The sequence below is a fragment of the Asterias rubens genome, chromosome 8 (genome assembly GCF_902459465.1).
Source record: "Asterias rubens chromosome 8, eAstRub1.3, whole genome shotgun sequence".
NCBI lineage: Eukaryota > Metazoa > Echinodermata > Asteroidea > Forcipulatida > Asteriidae > Asterias > Asterias rubens.
In genome coordinates, this window is record NC_047069.1 from 14,436,574 (window position 1) to 14,454,407 (window position 17,834).

The 17,834-nt window shown below is 40.0% G+C and overlaps 1 protein-coding gene across 1 annotated transcript in view; it reads left to right on the forward strand.

The window, feature by feature from the left end:
- Positions 1–17,834, forward strand: part of LOC117294004 (extracellular matrix protein 3-like) — a 59,770-nt gene that overhangs the window by 25,065 nt on the left and 16,871 nt on the right. The gene's annotated exons all lie outside the window — the stretch shown is intronic.

The following is a 17,834-nucleotide window of genomic DNA, read 5'->3' on the forward strand; positions in this document are numbered from 1 at the left end:
TTATTGTGTGTATACAGTGCGGTTGTGGGTTGGTGAAACTTGCTGTGTTGAAGGTTTGGTGTGAGAGGTTGGATTTGGTTCAGAAGGAGCATGAGTATTGTTTGGATTTTTACCCCTACATCGATGTGTATAAAGCAATGTACGTATCCTCAGTACTTTCCCAAGTTTTTTTTCACAGAACTCAAGAAAGTACCAAGTAGGGGCCTGTATAGTGCCTAATACACATTAGTGTGAGGGTAAAAACCAAATTGTATTCTCTATCCCCCATACAAAAGTTAACATCTATTCAGGAAAAAGGAGATAACCAATTATTGAAATGGGCCAAATTGCTGTTCGGAAACCAGAACAGCTATCCAACAAAAACAATTGCAAGATGTGGACGAAAATTGTTTTATTGAATTAGAATTGAGAGGAAGTAACACAAGGGAAACTGGCAAGAACATCTTATTTATCTATTAATTCATCAGTTAAGTGAATCTTTCTCTTTGAAGAAAAAAACCCAACATTTTCAAGTGTGCCCTCTGGGAATATCTATTTCCAGACTGAGAAAAGCAAACAAGTAGCTTTACTTTGACTATTGCTAAGCAACCAGTTGTTTCTAAGGAAACTCATTAAAGGGAACTGTTAAAATCGTCAATTCACACACCCCTCTTTCCTCAACTCCTGATCTCGCAAACAGTGGTCTCTTTGTTCCCGAAAACAATATGGGGATTCTTTAAGGGTGCGAAGAAAGGTCGGGTGTTACTCATCCAAGGGGATTGTTTTGTGATGTCGCTATGAGAGGTGGGAATTACAGGACGGTGGAACAATAGCGAGGTGTCGAGGTGATGCGTAGAATCGTTCCTTCAGAGAATAATCTCAAGTGGGCTTTCCACTAGTCTCTCTCGAGTGGATCGGGGTCCAGTGTTTAACGCTAAACCAAACCCTTGCACAGTGGTGTGATAAATTAAAAGACTTTGTCAAATCAATAAACATCTTCGGGCAGGGGATGTTGGAGGGAGCTATAATTAACCTCAGATCTTCCTATAATAGATGGGAAATAAGCCAAACTATTTAGAACTTCAGCCGGGTGTGTTATGTTGCCAAAACAACAACAATGTGGAATTGATAAACTTGTCTTATTTTTATCTGTTTATTTTTGTCACTGCTCGGTATTTTTGTAAAGTCTGAAGTTTTCCAAGTGGGGATATGAAGAAAAACATCATCAGCTACAGTCAAATGAAAAATAGAAAATGAAAATGAAAAAATAAAAACAGGTCTGCAATTGCACAGAGGCCATGGCTTTCATTGCCCTGGTCTAGGCCTTGGTGCTCCTTCAAAAGTTTCCCACACACAGACTTTGTAGTTGAAGTGCCCTTCGTAAAACAGAAATGGTCCTGCCCTCTTAAAGATGAAACGCCAGGCCTGCAAATGGTGACACATTCTACCTATCCCGCAAAAAATTAAACAGTTATCCATACAGAATCATCGCTTTCCTTAATTAAAATCAATATATGTCTGGCTCTACTTCTAAGTTCAACGGTATCGTGATAAGTTTTGGCGAACGTTAATAGATAATTTCCCGTTACCCTCCCAAAAAGATTTGGGCAAATGAAGTGGTCGGCTTTTGCGGTCACCGGTGGGACACTGAAGGGGAAATTCAATTGCAGTTTTCTTCCAGTCTGGATATGAATCATGACAAATTGAAACCTTAAAAATCAGAGAAATGCCCCCCGAAAACCTAACTAAAAGTGTGTCGTGGTGAAAAAGAGGGTAGAGGGTAGTTGCGAGTAAAAAGAAGAAAAAAAAGTATACCCCTAATTGCCATGTTACTGAAATCTGGGCACACGATATTGCAGTGGTTGACTTAACGGAAGTAACTTGGTAGCGAAACTGTAGGCCATCTCATCTATTGATAACTTGGTGGATAAATTTGCTAGCAGTCTTTGCCGACAGATCAAATCTGGTGCTGATATCTTTTAAGAAAGTGGCTGAAGACATTCTTGGAACACAGCTGTATTTTTGGTTTTGTTTGCACGCTGCCAACTAAGCCATTTGGGGATTTTGTGAGCAGATTGTAATTTGTTCCTAAATTGTTTTCTAGTCTGGAGCTCTTCACACCATAGAACTGCATGTTATTTATTTATTTATAGAAACGGTGCCGGTTATTTTTTTTATTTGAGAAGTGCTAACTTTCACTCTCTCGTCCCTTGTTTATTGAAAAGCCCCTCCCAAAACACCCAAGGGACCTAGGTCTCCATAAGACCCCCATTTGGTCCACTGAGTCACACTCTCTCCCTTTTAATCATCCAACTCACACCCCCCTCCTTGAATGCGGTCGCTATTTACTCTTCCCCCCCCCCTGTTGTCCTCGTCCATAGCTCATCTTTGCAGCATTTCTTCAGGAGGCTGACGACTCCAAGAAACGCATTGTCATGCAATCTTTTCAAAGACATTTTGTTGGAGGCCGTAGCTTTTTCCTTAAAAAGTTGTCGGTCTCCCCACATGCTCCATTCTTAATCAGGCTTCAGTTGTGTTGCGTAGCTCTTTTTGTTGGACCAACAAATCAACTACTGACTGTCTGTGGGCTTTTCTCTCGCCAAATCGCCTCATTGGTGGTTTTTGATTGTATGGGGGCATCTCAGTGTTTTGGGGGGAATTTTCTTAAGGGCCAACAAGAGAGAATATTCACGCATGAATTGAGTTGTGAAGCCAGAACGGACTCTCTTAAAAGTTCTGGTCTCTCTTCCCAGTAAAAGGAATAGATCTGAAAAATAATTACGTGGGGTTAGCAAACTGTGTTCACAAAGTTAGGGTGGGGTATGAAAACCTTAATGGTCGGCAACAGTTGGGGGTTGGAGAGGTGCATTTGATAGTTTTTTTTAATGATGTTCTTCTTGGAAGTGTGGATGGGTTTGAATCTTGGCTCTGCTTTTGGATCTTATCAAGATTCAATGATGGAATTAAATGAGAAAGAAAAAACCCAGGACTAAAAAAACATTGTTGGTTTTGTTACCATCTCCCACCCCCCCCCCCAAATTATTTTAAACCACATTGTTGAGATACTTGACTTGATTCACGTTGAACTAGTGCAGAAGTACAAAACTGGGAGGGAGTTTTTAACAGCTCAAGTCAAGATGCCGCAGATTTTCTTTTTCTTTTTTACACGACTTGTGTGAGTCAGTGCCAATAGGGCAGCTATGGCCAACACTCTATAATTGAGCAGACATGACTTAAATCCTGTCACCGTCAAATCGCTCAACTTATTTTGTCTGGATATATGAGGGTCTAGTCATGAAAATACACCCTTATGCTAATCGTATGAAGAAAATCAAGTTTTCTAAAAGGGGTAGACAGACATGTGAGCCTATCTTTTTTTGTTCACTTCCAAAACTGTGTGTATTCGATTGAGCAAAGCCATTTGTTTAACCTTCCTGTCGCCCCCAATTGGAACTTGAGACTTGTGAACAAAAGCGGAAGGAAAAGTGAAATCTTAAGTGGTGGAAGCACTAAGAGGGCTATCAAATGGCAAATTTATAAATACACAAAACCCAGAAAGGGTCGAACCTTAACTTCACATGGACTACATTCTCTTTAAATTGGTACCCGTTGCGAACTTAAACAGGATACTTAAAAAGGGCCACGGAATGATTTAACCTGTTGGGCTTGGGGTTTTCTGTTTGCATGTAAACCGAAAACCAGATGACAGCCAATTGCAAAATTTATGTGGTGGGTTCGGTTTTTTAATGTGAGGTCAGAAATTTTGTTAGGGTCTTTCGGGGACAATTTACCCATGCCAAGTTTCCCCGGTGCTCTGCCTGGTGCTCAGATCATGGCTTTGAACCCCTACCACACGTTTGTAACCGCACTGTAATGTATATTGTTACAACCCCTGCTATGATCGACCACATTCTCAAACAACATAATAAAGAGTTTCTAGTTAGACGTTGCTGTGAAGGGTCGTCACTGGTTGTCTTGTTTTTGTTTCATGGAAAAGAGGAACAAAGTCTGGGCTGTGGTTGTGGAGTTGGCCAATATTTTGACACCCATGTTCCTGACAACCCTATGCTCTGAAAACCCCTTGTGATGATGCTAGGGGTTAATGGTTACTTGGATAATGGTTAGGGTTAGAAATAGGAAAATACACAAGGGGTGTCCTAACATAGGATTGCAACTACTACTAGAGAGCAGTGTACAAGAACAAGGTTCTTTCAAATGGTACCAGAAAGTCCATGATTAAGCAAACTGTCAACACAACCTGTTCCATGCCTGTATGCACAAACAGCTGTTTGTTTCTAACCTAAATGGTGGTGGTCGGGGGGGGGGGGGGTGACCACTTTTCCATCTCGCAATATTCCCAGTCATCTTACAAATGAAGACATGAATTGTGACTGGACAAAAGCAGTTTTTGGTTCCAATTGTAACTTGAGAATAATGACACATTCTCTATGCCCTGATAGCAAAGTGATTTGGAGAGCTGATAGATTAGCCCAGTCATATGTGCTACGAAAGTTGACTGATAAGCAACAGTTGGTGGGTAAGAAAACTTGCCTTGCCTTGTAGATGTCAACACCCATACAAGGCTCCCAACACATGTCTCTTGGTTGCAAGACAAGAGGGATTTGATACCCATTCAAAGCCATGTTATAGTTTTTCATAAATCATGGTTAGAATTAAGTTTGAATTGGACCCAAGGTAATGTTCCCCGCCTCCTCTCCCCCTTGTGAGGCTTGGCTGCGGGCTCACATAGATGACCTTGCCATCATGTGTGGCATGGGGATTTTAGTCTGGTAGTCGAACCATAATTGCTCTTAGGGGTTTATTGTAATCAGACTGTTTTTTCCCCTGCATGTTTTGGGGGTTAGTATGGTATTGTATAAATTGGGAGCATATCATCAAGGATGCTAATTGAAAAAAGATTATGGCATGCCATGAGAGAGTGGGTGTGGGCTTGTCTTGGGGGGGGGGGGTAGAATGAGGCTGGCTGATGGAGACTATTTTCATTTTAAGGACAGCTTTGTGTCTAGGCTTTGGCGTTTCAGTATCATTGTTACTAAATCAAAAAGTGTCTAGGACAACTTAAACTGTCTAGGCCAACTTGAACTGTCCAGACAAATGGGTCTTGCAGTGACCATTGTCTGTGGAGCTATAGTCATTGCATGCTGATTAATGTTTACTAGCAAAACACATGTTGAGTTATTTCTACAAATTTAGAGACAACTGGGGTTGACAGGATGTCTAGTTGGTTCGGATGGTCAGGCTCAGGTGGTTGCAAGGTTAGGGTAAAGTCTCTGGCATTTACAGTTGAACTTAAAAAGGTCATGATTAAGTTGGTTCAGATGTTGGATTGAATTGATAAAGGCTGTCTCTTTTTTGGTAGGCAAATGATTTTATTGAATGTTTTGTTTATTTTTAGTTTGTATGTCTGGGTAGAATAGCCATTAGTTTTTGATTCATTCATAAATATACTATTTGCTGTCGTCAAGGGAATCTCTACCACATGTTGTTACTGTCACATGGCTGGCTTTCTTGCTCTATGCTTTGACCATGGGTGCAAACAGAGACTCTTTTTATAAATCCCTCCGGGGCCCCAGCAGTTCACCTAAAAGAACATTTTATCAACAAGGGTTGTGCTTGCATGTACAATACATGAATGCTGATTGCTGTTTTAATTGCTCACAATACATCCCGTTGTGTCCCCATATGTCTCCATTAGCTTGTTATTTTAGCCAGTTCACCCCCATTCAAGGGCAGAACATAAACCACAATCGGGACTGTTGACGACAGGAGGGTTATTCACAGTCAAACTCAAACGGAGACCAAACTAGAATTTATTTTTAGCAGTGCCAAGGCAAACTGGTCACATTTGGCATGGCTGGTCGCCGGTATGTAACAAAATTGAAAGGTGTCTCGGCTAGGACCAGCCTCCTTCCTTTTCAATACAAATACAGGCTGCTGAAAGGCAGACTAATCTTCAACCAGTCAAAGCTGATATAGTTTCTTGTGCACACAGAATTTGGGACAGGGTGCAGTGGCTAGGATTTGCTTAAAGGTGTCAAAATATGCTTTAATCTTAAAAACTGGGTGTCAAAATTGTTTCTTGCAGTACATTTACATGTAAATGACAGATAAAAACAGGGTGTCCAGAAAACACAGAGACACCCCCTGGGTTAAACTATTATGCTCTGTGGTACTATTATAAGGCTTTTCATCTACCCCCTCTTTTGATTCCTCTATGGACCATAAGTTATCTCTATCACGTTCAACTATCTTATGATATTTGCTGTAATGATCATACTCTATAATTTATCATCGAAGATAGTAGGTACAAATTAATCTTTTTGATTATGGCAGAGTTTAACACGCTACTCTGTGATACCCCACACCTTTCTGAAGTGGATATCTCACAAGGCCATCTTAAATGAACTTTAATAAGTGTTGACTTAAGAAGTAAAACAACAAATTGGAACTAGTGACCAAAGTAAATATAACATGTAATATTGGACTGGGGGGGGGGGCTTACACTTTGAGCAAGTTTCTCAGCAAGTGAATTTTTCAAAAGTTCTGGAGGCCATTTTTTTGTGAGCAACTTGAACAAACCTTGCATTTGACCATGCGTAGTTCCCGTCTAGACTACTAACACAGGAAGCCGCTCGTTATTCCACCGCCGTGTACGAAAATGACTCAGTGTTTGGGTCGACCGTTTAGCCACGTTTTTGAGATTAGCGATGTGTGAACCTGTAAAAGTTTGGCGAAGTCCCGGTGCGGATGTCGGGTCGCTTTTAAAATAGACACTGTAATGTCTCACAAGGTGATACTAAGTTTGGCTATTAGGAATCCACTGGGCTGGGATGGGTGGGGAGAAGGACACAAATTCAGAGCAAAGTTTTTTCAAATTATTTGAAGTTCTTGAAAGGCAGTTTATGATATCGTCAAGAGTAATCTCCACGATTCTGATCAGATGTGTCTAGAAATTTGGGCAGAAGTGTCCGACTATTTTACCAAACCAATCAACTGGAAGATAAAGTGTTTAGAATGAGATTAAGAACAGCAAAGTGTTCTCCACCCCCTGAATCATTAAAAGAAACGCCTAAAAATCACTTGGAAACCATTCAGAAGTTCACACTTCATAAATGTTTTCTTGAGAGAACAAACAGATTTATCTTGATGTCGGCGAGAACAAAGGATCTTTAAATAAAATCTCATCACTGAAACATGCAACCCACATCATTTTATAGTGTTTGCTGTGTAATGTGTTACTCAACACGCCCTTGAAAAATACCTTCAATTGCTCATAAAAAACATTAGCGCTCGTGTCTGAAAAATAAATCCAGCCAATATTTTAAGAGGGGCACATTGTAAAATAGATAGATAACATAAGATAGATAGATAAGTAAATGCAAGACAGATAAAACCTCTGTAGTGATTATGTAGCTTCTATCTTTATAAGCTGCCCCTACTGTTCTATCTTTAGGCAAACTCATGAAGTACATTGGTTAAGATTATTGCCACGCTTTGTATCAATTGTTTCACTCTGTCAGTGTCTGTGTCTCACACCATTGTTTTTAGGTAATCGCAGTGGCCCGTGTCTGTATATCACACCATTGTTTTTAGGTAATCGCAGTGGTCCGTGTCTGTATATCACACCATTGTTTTTAGGTAATCGCAGTGGTCCGTGTCTGTATATCACACCATTGTTTTTAGGTAATCGCAGTGGTCCGTGTCTGTATATCACACCATTGTTTTTAGGTAATCGCAGTGGTCCGTGTCTGTATATCACACCATTGTTTTTAGGTAATCGCAGTGGTCCGTGTCTGTATATCACACCATTGTTTTTAGGTAATCGCAGTGGTCCGTGTCTGTATATCACACCATTGTTTTTAGGTAATCGCAGTGGTCCGTGTCTGTATATCACACCATTGTTTTTAGGTAATCGCAGTGGTCCGTGTCTGTATATCACACCATTGTTTTTAGGTAATCGCAGTGGTCCGTGTCTGTATATCACACCATTGTTTTTAGGTAATCGCAGTGGTCCGTGTCTGTATATCACACCATTGTTTTTAGGTAATCGCAGTGGTCCGTGTCTGTATATCACACCATTGTTTTTAGGTAATCGCAGTGGTCCGTGTCTGTATATCACACCATTGTTTTTAGGTAATCGCAGTGGTCCGTGTCTGTATATCACACCATTGTTTTTAGGTAATCGCAGTGGTCCGTGTCTGTATATCACACCATTGTTTTTAGGTAATCGCAGTGGTCCGTGTCTGTGTCTCACACCATTGTTTTTAGGTAATCGCAGTGGTCCGTGTCTGTATATCACACCATTGTTTTTAGGTAATCGCAGTGGTCCGTGTCTGTATATCACACCATTGTTTTTAGGTAATCGCAGTGGTCCGTGTCTGTATATCACACCATTGTTTTTAGGTAATCGCAGTGGTCCGTGTCTGTATATCACACCATTGTTTTTAGGTAATCGCAGTGGTCCGTGTCTGTATATCACACCATTGTTTTTAGGTAATCGCAGTGGTCCGTGTCTGTATATCACACCATTGTTTTTAGGTAATCGCAGTGGTCCGTGTCTGTATATCACACCATTGTTTTTAGGTAATCGCAGTGGTCCGTGTCTGTATATCACACCATTGTTTTTAGGTAATCGCAGTGGTCCGTGTCTGTATATCACACCATTGCTCTTATTTTGGTTCCAACATTTGGAAAGTCTTGTCACCTCAAATCAATCAAGTTTTTGAAAAGTTGGCTGAGGGTTTTTGATAGTTTTTTTCGGTCAGGGAAGGTTGCTAACTGATTTTAAAACTCATAAAACTCATTCATGAGTATAGAATATCCTTATATTTGAAGTGTCTATGAGCACACGAAGCTTTCCATTGTTGCTTCAATTGTTTTGAAGGATTGTCCTTCCCCCCCTGATCAGTTAGCTGGTTTCTTCCAAAACAAATATCAGCCTTGTTTAATAAACACGGTATTGAACTATAAACAAGTCTTGGCACAGGCAGGATGTTGAGTCTTGACTGCTGAGGTTCAGGAATTTATAGGAAAAAGATCTGCAATATTTGTTCAGGTTGGATCTGTGTGTTTGTGTGTACTTTAGGGGGTAGGCGAAGAGTTCCTCGAGGAACTAAGGTGTGGAGTTTTAAGGAGGAAACTGATCCCTTTTGAGATGTCTGAAGAAGATATAGTTCGGAAGAGTTAATTGGTTTCTTAATTTTCTTAACCTTGCAAGATGTGGTGTGAAAATGAATCACACAATAAATAAAACACCATAATGGCGTCCTAAAAATTGAAAAAAAAAAAAAAAAAAAAAAGCTTTTTAACAAACTCAAATCACATTAACTTGTGCCCTATGGTAAAAGTATCAGAAAAGTATTCAATTCAAAATAAAAAGTCCAAGACAGCAATCAGTTACGTCATAGATAACATTTTAATCAATTCTTCAATAAGTTTCAATCAGTATCCTTGAACACCCCACTCTCTTTATAAAAACATGTAACACTCAAGACACGGATATCTGGCCTTCGGTAATAGCTGTTAGCTCGGGGGCTCTCTGTAAGGGTTTTCTTCATTATTTGTGCGTGTGTGAGACCCTTGCTCTATGGTGAGACCAATGAACGCTGTTCAGTTCCTTGGTGACAATGCTCTTTTATGTGCCAGTGATTTTGCTTGAGGTGGACAAATATTGTGTCCGGATCTTTTTGTGGGACGCTGATGAGAAGAATGTAGCCTGAAACACACATTTTATTGTTTAAATGTTGTTGGGTGTTACTGTTTTGGGTTCTCTAGTGAGTTTTGCCGATATTTGGAGATCAAACAAACCGACCCTGGATCATTGTCTAGTTTTGTGAAGAAGGAACAATGCGTCAAGTTAAACTATGGCGCTGCTGTTTCATACTGAGCAAGTAACTGGATCAAAAACTGACAAATGGGGAAAATAAAAGAAGAGAGAGTTGCTGTACTTTCCACTCCCATGAGCTTCACTGAATCGTTGATTTTTTGAGAATGAAAATCACAAAACTCTCGTAGGTCAATTTGGATGGTTGCGGAAGAGCGAGTGCTTTCCTAACCAGCATTTTTGTGTTTACTGTGTGTTTTTTCCTTCCTTATTTTTCATTGCCAACCACAAATCAATATGCGTTTCTTTTTAACCAGATTGCATCTAAACACCGGATTTTAAAACATTTAGGGGAAACAATGCCAAATTGATTGGGTTCAGTGGATGCCCTTGTACTTTAGGGATGAGTGGCTATGTGCACTTCCACAGTCGCCATGACTGAACCTTGCTAGTTGAAACTCGTTCTGGTAAATTGAACCAAAAAAGCTAACTAATTGTCAGCCCTGTGAATGTTCACACACAAACACAGGCATGCAACTTATCAGCTGATTTCCTCTTTCTCTTTTCAAAACAGTGCCATAGAAAACTGGAAAACACTGTACAAAAGTTGAGTGCGATCACACGAAATAGTGTGTGTACTGTAATGTACATGTACATATGAGGCTCTTGATGCAATAACCATTGATAGAACATGGGGACAAAAATGTTCATACTTTGTTTTGTTTTTAAATCGCTAATCTATGTCTTTTTTAACTCATCACAAAAGTTGTAACTGAGTCATAGCATGGCGGAAGGAATATATTTGTGCTGAGTTTATTGAGCTTTAAGTTTTATTTTTTTAAACGGCAATCCTTGTCTTTTCAACTTCTCACAAAGTGGTAACTGAGTCATAGTTTTTGTGCTGAGTTTGTTGAACGCTCGTTACAATACTAGAATGTCTGATGTGGTCGGGTATAGTAAAATACTTGCATTGGTCACAAAATTGCCCAAAACGCATTTAGAATAGTAGACAGGATTCTTAATCATGCCAGTGTTAAAAAAGAGAGGAACACAAAAACAAATCTGCTTTAAGCCCCTTTGGCCGGGCACTCAGAATCCCCTCAAAATCTTTTTTTCTTTTCCATGGACCAAGTCAGGCATGAATCCCTCGCCAGATTTCTTTCACTGGTAGTGGGTTTTGAATAGCAGCTTGATCACGTCAAACCGCAATTGTTTGCTTGGATCCATAGGGGTGCATTTTGGGTAGACCAATCCTGTAGTGTTGTCGGTCACTCCTCATTTTTTATGATAGCAAGAGAGACAACTATGAATCAATGCGTTTGATGAAAAGGGTAGTGATAGACAAGAGGTATCGGTAGAGGCATGAGGCCACATTGGCCAATGAGAAATCAAAGACGGATTAACTTTACGAGTTTATATTTCAAGAAGTTCTCTAAGTAAGATACAGATATTCTTTGTTTGTGTGTGAATTTGAAAGGTTTTCCTTCTTCGAACCTTCCCTTGTCAAAAGACTAAGCAGGTATCTACATTTCTTAATCGGCCTCATTCTTAAATCTTAAGGTGTGAACTGCAAGACAAAATACATGAGACAGCTCAAGTCATTTTGTCGGTACTTATTTCTTTTAGGGAATTTGCCTGGAATTCAAAACTAGCTCTTTTTTCTTCTTCAAAATCAAGTCGTTCCTGCGTATCATCTTGCAGCCACTCTAGTAGGCAGTATGCTACAAATGGCGGGTTGCCTAACTATTTGAAGTACCCAATTAAGAAGGCACATCTGCTTTGGGTTCCACCTGTATGGGCTCCTGCCGCATGGTTAAGTTGATAGTGACACATTTGACAACTCAAGGACCCATAAGGCCGTTGCAGCACCTTCCCAAGCTTATTGGGAAGAGGGCCTAAGCAGAAAGTATTGCTTGACAATTTGTATGCTTAGCAGAAGTAAGCAGTGTACCAGTCACAAGTTGTACATGTAACATGTTGTGTTGGCTGGTAACCCTGTTCTGGTAAGCATAATTATGTTGTGCTTAGCTACTTTGCGAGCTTTTAAAAGTAGCTCCAAATCAGAACCTCTGTTGGAGTGTTGGACTTACTTCAGGAAGAAAGAATAAAAACCTACTCCCAAGTGTACCCAGCTGTCACCTTATTGATGGACAACGTAGACATTGATTTCAGATCATAAAGTCCAGGACTGGGAAACATGACATTCTAGCGACATCCTCGTTGAAGGACATTCATGAAAAGTTGTGATTGAGAAAAAGTAGACTAAACAGTCGGCTTAAAAACTGGCTGTGTGAGGCAGACTGAAGATCTGTGATGTAATCCTATGTATTGTGTCTGGCATTATGTGCAGCAGTCTATCAAAAAAAAGCGAGGTATTTTGGGAATAACACACACAGACAGTACATTGGCAGATTAGATATTGTCAAAACAGGTGTTGATTGTACTGGGAAGACAATTTTATTGTTTATATTCTCAAGGGCTTTAGTGTGACTTCTTTTCAAAATAATCTTGTGATATAAAAAGAGTTCAAATCTGGAGTTCACAGAAAGCAATCACAAACAGTTCATGGGTAGTAGCGTTAAGAAGTGAAGGCAAACAATGTACTTTATCCCATCTATCCTGTCCTACTAAGTACAAACAAAGGACAATAAAACAGGTGGTCTCTATGGTTACAATAAAACAGATGGTCTCTATGGTTACAATTCAAGAGCAATGTACGCTTTCAGATGGGTTTAACAACTCCTGCAAAAACCACCCCTTTTCTTTGGACTGGATGTGTGTATAAACCATTAAAAAAAACCAGTCATGAAGTCATACCTAAAGAATGTTTGGAGTTCATGAACTACTCTTTCACAAGTTCACTACCCAAAAGTTTATCCAACAGCGACGATAGCGGAATGGGGGTACAAATGGACCCTTTGTGCTAAGTCAATACACAAGCAGACTTGAAAGGCAAGACCCTGTGCCCTTAGTTTATGACTTGGAAGAAGTTTAAGTTCAGGGAAAGGTAATTCCTTCCTCTATACTTGCCCCGACTGTGATTTAGCACATTCTAGTATATAGCCGGGGAGAACACTCCAGTTTGTCTTTTAGCAGTTTGAACTGCGTGAACTTGGAAGCATCCACAACTGTTTCTGTCAGCACAGTGGTTCTAATTTGAGGTCAACAATCGTTGCGACCAAAGGTCGCGACCTCAGCACTCGATGATGAAGACATTTCTCACTACTCTATCCATCGAATCCTATCCCATCCTTGAGTAAGGGTTTTTATGATTCTTCAAAGAAAATAAACATTTTCAACACATATGCTGTTATTATTGACAGGTTGGAAATATTTGAAATGTCAGCTCTGGTCTTGTGTTATTCCTGCTTTTATTTTCATTTGGCGTTTGACCTTAATGGAAGATTGGTTGTTAGTGGCCATCTGTGGTCCTGCATGATGTCCATGTTTTGACAGTTGGACTGTTCAGAATTAGAATAAGTTAACCCTTGTGTGTAGGTTGAATACTGTATCTCAACAGTAGTGTTATTATTGTTTATTTTCTGTTCAACCTAGAAGTCATTTTTCTCCCTCGAATCTAGTTTGGTTTTGGAGCCCAGCCTTTACATAAAGTAATTTTTCTGTTGTATTGTCTATTACATGTCCTTTTTTAAATTAAATCCTGTGGATTTTGGATATCTATTTTGTTTTTAACATGCCTCGTCATGACTGAACTTTAAAAAACACAGTTTTGTTTGTAGGTGATTTTTTTTCTGACGAACTCAAGACTGGTAGGTAGTTTGACAAAATAAATGTTGTTGAGGTTTTTTTCAGTGCCCCATGTGAAAAGTCTACGGGCCAGCCCTGCGCATACTGAGAAAGCATTCAACTGCAAACATAGTGGAATGTTTTCTCTGCAAACTCGGATCACGCCATGGTTGTAAGGATAATCACAGATCACTGGAGAACAAATAATGGCCATTGTCAGATTTTTTTCCCCCTGGAGTCTGAGATATGGATCTAACTGGTACCTTATGGGAATAAATACCGCTGTGTAGAAATGGCAAAGGACTGTGAACTGACGGGAGCTAAAAAGTTAGGCTAAAAAAAAAAAAAATAGTATCTGATGTCCAATGTAGTCCAGATTGCTGGAGCCCATAAAAAGTTGTGGTTATTCTGCACAAAGAAGCCAGTAATACAGATAAACAAGTTCTTGTCACAACAGAACACCTTGATATCTTCTCTAATGTTTGCTTCTACTGAACAAAAACTGAGCTGGCAACTTTAGTCAATGCGCATCCAAAGAAAAGAAAAGAAATGCTCGATTTGGCCAGCCGGCCTAAAAAAAAAAAGAAAAAGAAGAGCGCCAAAAGGAAAGAATTGAGCTAAGATGTTAATCTGAGTGGTATCAGATCTCTTGTTAATCTCTTGGAAGATTAAATCACAGAATGATTTTATTCCTAGGGGGGGGGGGGACACCAAGCTCTGAACTGAAAAAACAATTGCGTAGGAATGTCTCTTCTTTTGTTGTAAAGAGAAGAGTTGGCTGAGATTTTCACTCAAGTAGAGGATTAAATTTACAGCTAGTCCCTGATCTGCTGAGGGAGCTCAAATCCATTCTCAGTCGCACCCCTGATTCAACATACCGGACTTGCATCACGGCTTGCAAGGCATTTTCTTGTTCAATAATAGATAGTTTTTTTAATCCCGGCTTTTGTGGCGACTCTCCTTCCGTTGGGGGCCCCTACCACAATGGAGTAAATCTTTGAGCTGGACCATCATGAGGTGGCGGGTTTTAGAAACAAGTTTGGGCTCGTCGCGTTGTTTTGAACGCTTTGTTGTGAATACAGAGAAGAGCGCTTTTTTGGAAATCTCTCGTTAGGGAGTGACAGCGATTAAACTGTTTGGTATTTACTGGTGTGTCTGAGGTTTGAACTGGTGCCTGGATGGGAAATATCTTTAAGATTTGCATAAGACGTTTAACATTCCTCAGGCTTTGTGTGGTTTTAGGTCGAGCCACTGGTGGTATCTGAAGAGATGATCACTGTTTGTTGAGAAAGTTTTTTTTTATAAATAAAGAAATGTTTTGATCACTTTGCCTGTGAGACAGATCCCGAGTTAAAACTTCTTGCAGTGCTCTCTCACATGTATAAACTTTTCAAAATTATTTCAAAAAATTTATTATTTAGAATTGCATGTGTGAGTGCATGTCATTCTAAATTTCCACCTTCCCCCCCCCCCTTTTTTTGCCATCTGAAAACTTGGTTAATAAATAGGCTGAAAGGGTCTAGCGAAGCCTAATACCATGTTTGTCGGCCTATGTATGCCGAGTACTCAATAAGGGCCAACTATAATACCAGATAAGGGTTGGGGAAATGGGTTAGTTTCTGTTGAGATGAATTTTCATTTATGAGACAAGTTTAAGTCAAATTTAAGTCAACTTTATCTTCAGGTTGTGGTTGGGCAAACTGCACTGCACAGGGGGTTGCTCCTTTTATTCCAGAAGAGTTACAAGTGGAAAATACTGAGCAATTGAAGCAAGATAATCATCTACTGCGGTTAAGATGAGCTTGTGCTCTTGCATGAGTGGTCGCAGTGTCCGCAAGGATTGAGCCAGAGGAATGGGGGAAGGGTCAGTGGTATGAGGGTCAGTGAGATGGGACGGGAGGAGGGAAGGTTTTCAGTGGAGTGGTCAGACGAGAGTAACAGGGTGGGATTCCTGCTGGGTTTATGATCGCAGCATTGGCTGAATTATCCCCGCAATGTTGGCTCCATTTAGCAGCGAAGTGGCTTTAGCGCCAGATTTAACGCTCAGTCGTCTAATACCCCCCTTCGGAAAATCTACTGCTACTGTTGGTATCTGTGATTCGTGGTAATGGGGAAACTGGTCCTGTTTTGACTTTTGTCTGTCACTTTAGAATGCTCTTAATTTGGTCCTGATGGGGAGACAGCGCTTGTTTGTGTGTGTAGAGGGAAGAATGAACCATTGATGTAGGAGAGGTTAATGTACAGGGAATTGAAATTAGAATAGTAGCTGTGTGCTAAAGAGTTGTGATAATAGTTGAAATCAAATTGTAGAGGTGTTGTAGAGTTGGATAACTTAAGTACTCCTCCGGTTCCATTAAATTTGTAGAAGTGGTTATATATTGCAGTTCTTTTCTCTTGGGGCATTATTAAAGGAAATCCCAGGTTAAGTCTCGCTTCCCCCCTATCTTAATGTGGATGTTTAATGTTTACCACCCACAATAGCGCTGACTCTCTGCTGACAATAGTTGCCATTTTGATGCGGGTGTTAATTTGACAATTTTGAAGTCCCAAGGATTCTTGTTCACACTGGGACCTATTCTTTTGTCTGGGGGGATAGTACAATGTCTGGGGGTGTTAAGAATGAGTTTGTATTCACTGGAGGGAAGAAAGAAAGTAAAACATGCTCATTAATCAAGATTTTATGGGGGACTTTACAAGAGGGAAACATTGGAGATGGAGTATTTATGGGAGTACTACGCCCCGCTGTAAAAAGATTCCGTAATGGCATGGAAATCCCCTTAGATTTTAATTTTGCCTGCAGTGAAAACCTTTTCTATTTGGTAGCGTTTCTATTAATAGCTGTTGGGAGTCGCTCAGAATTCAAGGATATTTAAAGGATGATGGCAGAAACCATCCCGAAACTAAAATCAAAATATATGATGCTATGTATCAACAGCGGGATTCCAAAGGGTAAATGCGAGATAGGTGTTGAGTTGTTGGTCTGATTAAGTACGAGGCTTAAAAGCACTGGATACTAAAAATTGGTAATTGCTCAAAATAATTGTTAGCATAAAAACTTAACTAGCGATCAATGGAGAGATGTTGATAGTATAAAACATTGTGAGAAACGGCTCCCTCTGAAGCAACGTCGTTTTTTGAGAAAATAATTTATTTCTCACTAAAATATTTGAATTTGATTTTGAGACCTCAGAATTTGATTTTGAGGTCTCGAAATCAAGCATCTGAAAGCACACAACTTCGTGTGACAAGGTTTTTTTTCTTTCATTATTATCTCGCAACTTTGACGACTAATTGAGTTCAAATTTTCACAGGTTTGTTATTTTGTGTGTGCATATGTTGAGATACACCAAGTGAGAAGACTGGTCTTTGACAATTACCAATAGTGTCCAGTGCCCTTAAGAGGGGATAGCAAGCCGTCCTGGAACAAAAAATGTAGTTTATGATGCTTTGTACCAACAGAGGTACTCCTTGGTAGAAAAAAAGCGAAGTGTTGAGTTGTTGGTCTGATGAAGTCCGAGGCTTAACAACAACAAAAACTAGAAATAAGGGCATGGTTACACTCTGTGCTATTAAGCAACCTTGGAGCAGGAAGCTTCGGAGACAATTTATGAATTGCTAATTTTTCCTCTTGCAGGAAACCTGTCCCATTTGGACATATTTAAGGCATTAAATGGCAGGAATAGGCGGTTCCTGCAAGACCCAGAAGCTCACAGTGCGAGGGGCTCTTTTTTTATTTAGTCCAGATATAGATTGCAGGGAGTGATTTTGTCCAGAAACTTTGCAAAGTAAGAAGTTTAGACTGAACTTATTTTGTGCACACTCATTGTTGATCTTGAGTAGTAATTCCTGACTTTTCGGTAGCAACTAATATATATTTTGTACAGCATTTTGCTATGCTATACTATTGCAGTCCTGTATGCTTCGTTTTTGATAGGGCAAGGACACCAAGGTGTTTTCTCCTTGGTAAAGGGCGCCCTATCAGGAAATGTGTACTTGATCATTTTAAGGGCACCATGACCAGGGGGCCTGGAGGCAATCACCTTCGTTGCCTCCGTGAAGTATTAGGCTTGCAAGGGAAATCAATTACTGGATTGCTGCGAGTATGAAGGGTGGTGTTTTCAAATGCTAAAAAATACCATACAAGAACCGTGCCACATAAAACCAACCTTCAAAAGTTTCTGCTTGTGTCCATTCAAGAATTATTCAGTTGACCAAGTTTGATATAAATTCTGATCGGATGTTCAACACCTGAGATTAATCCATT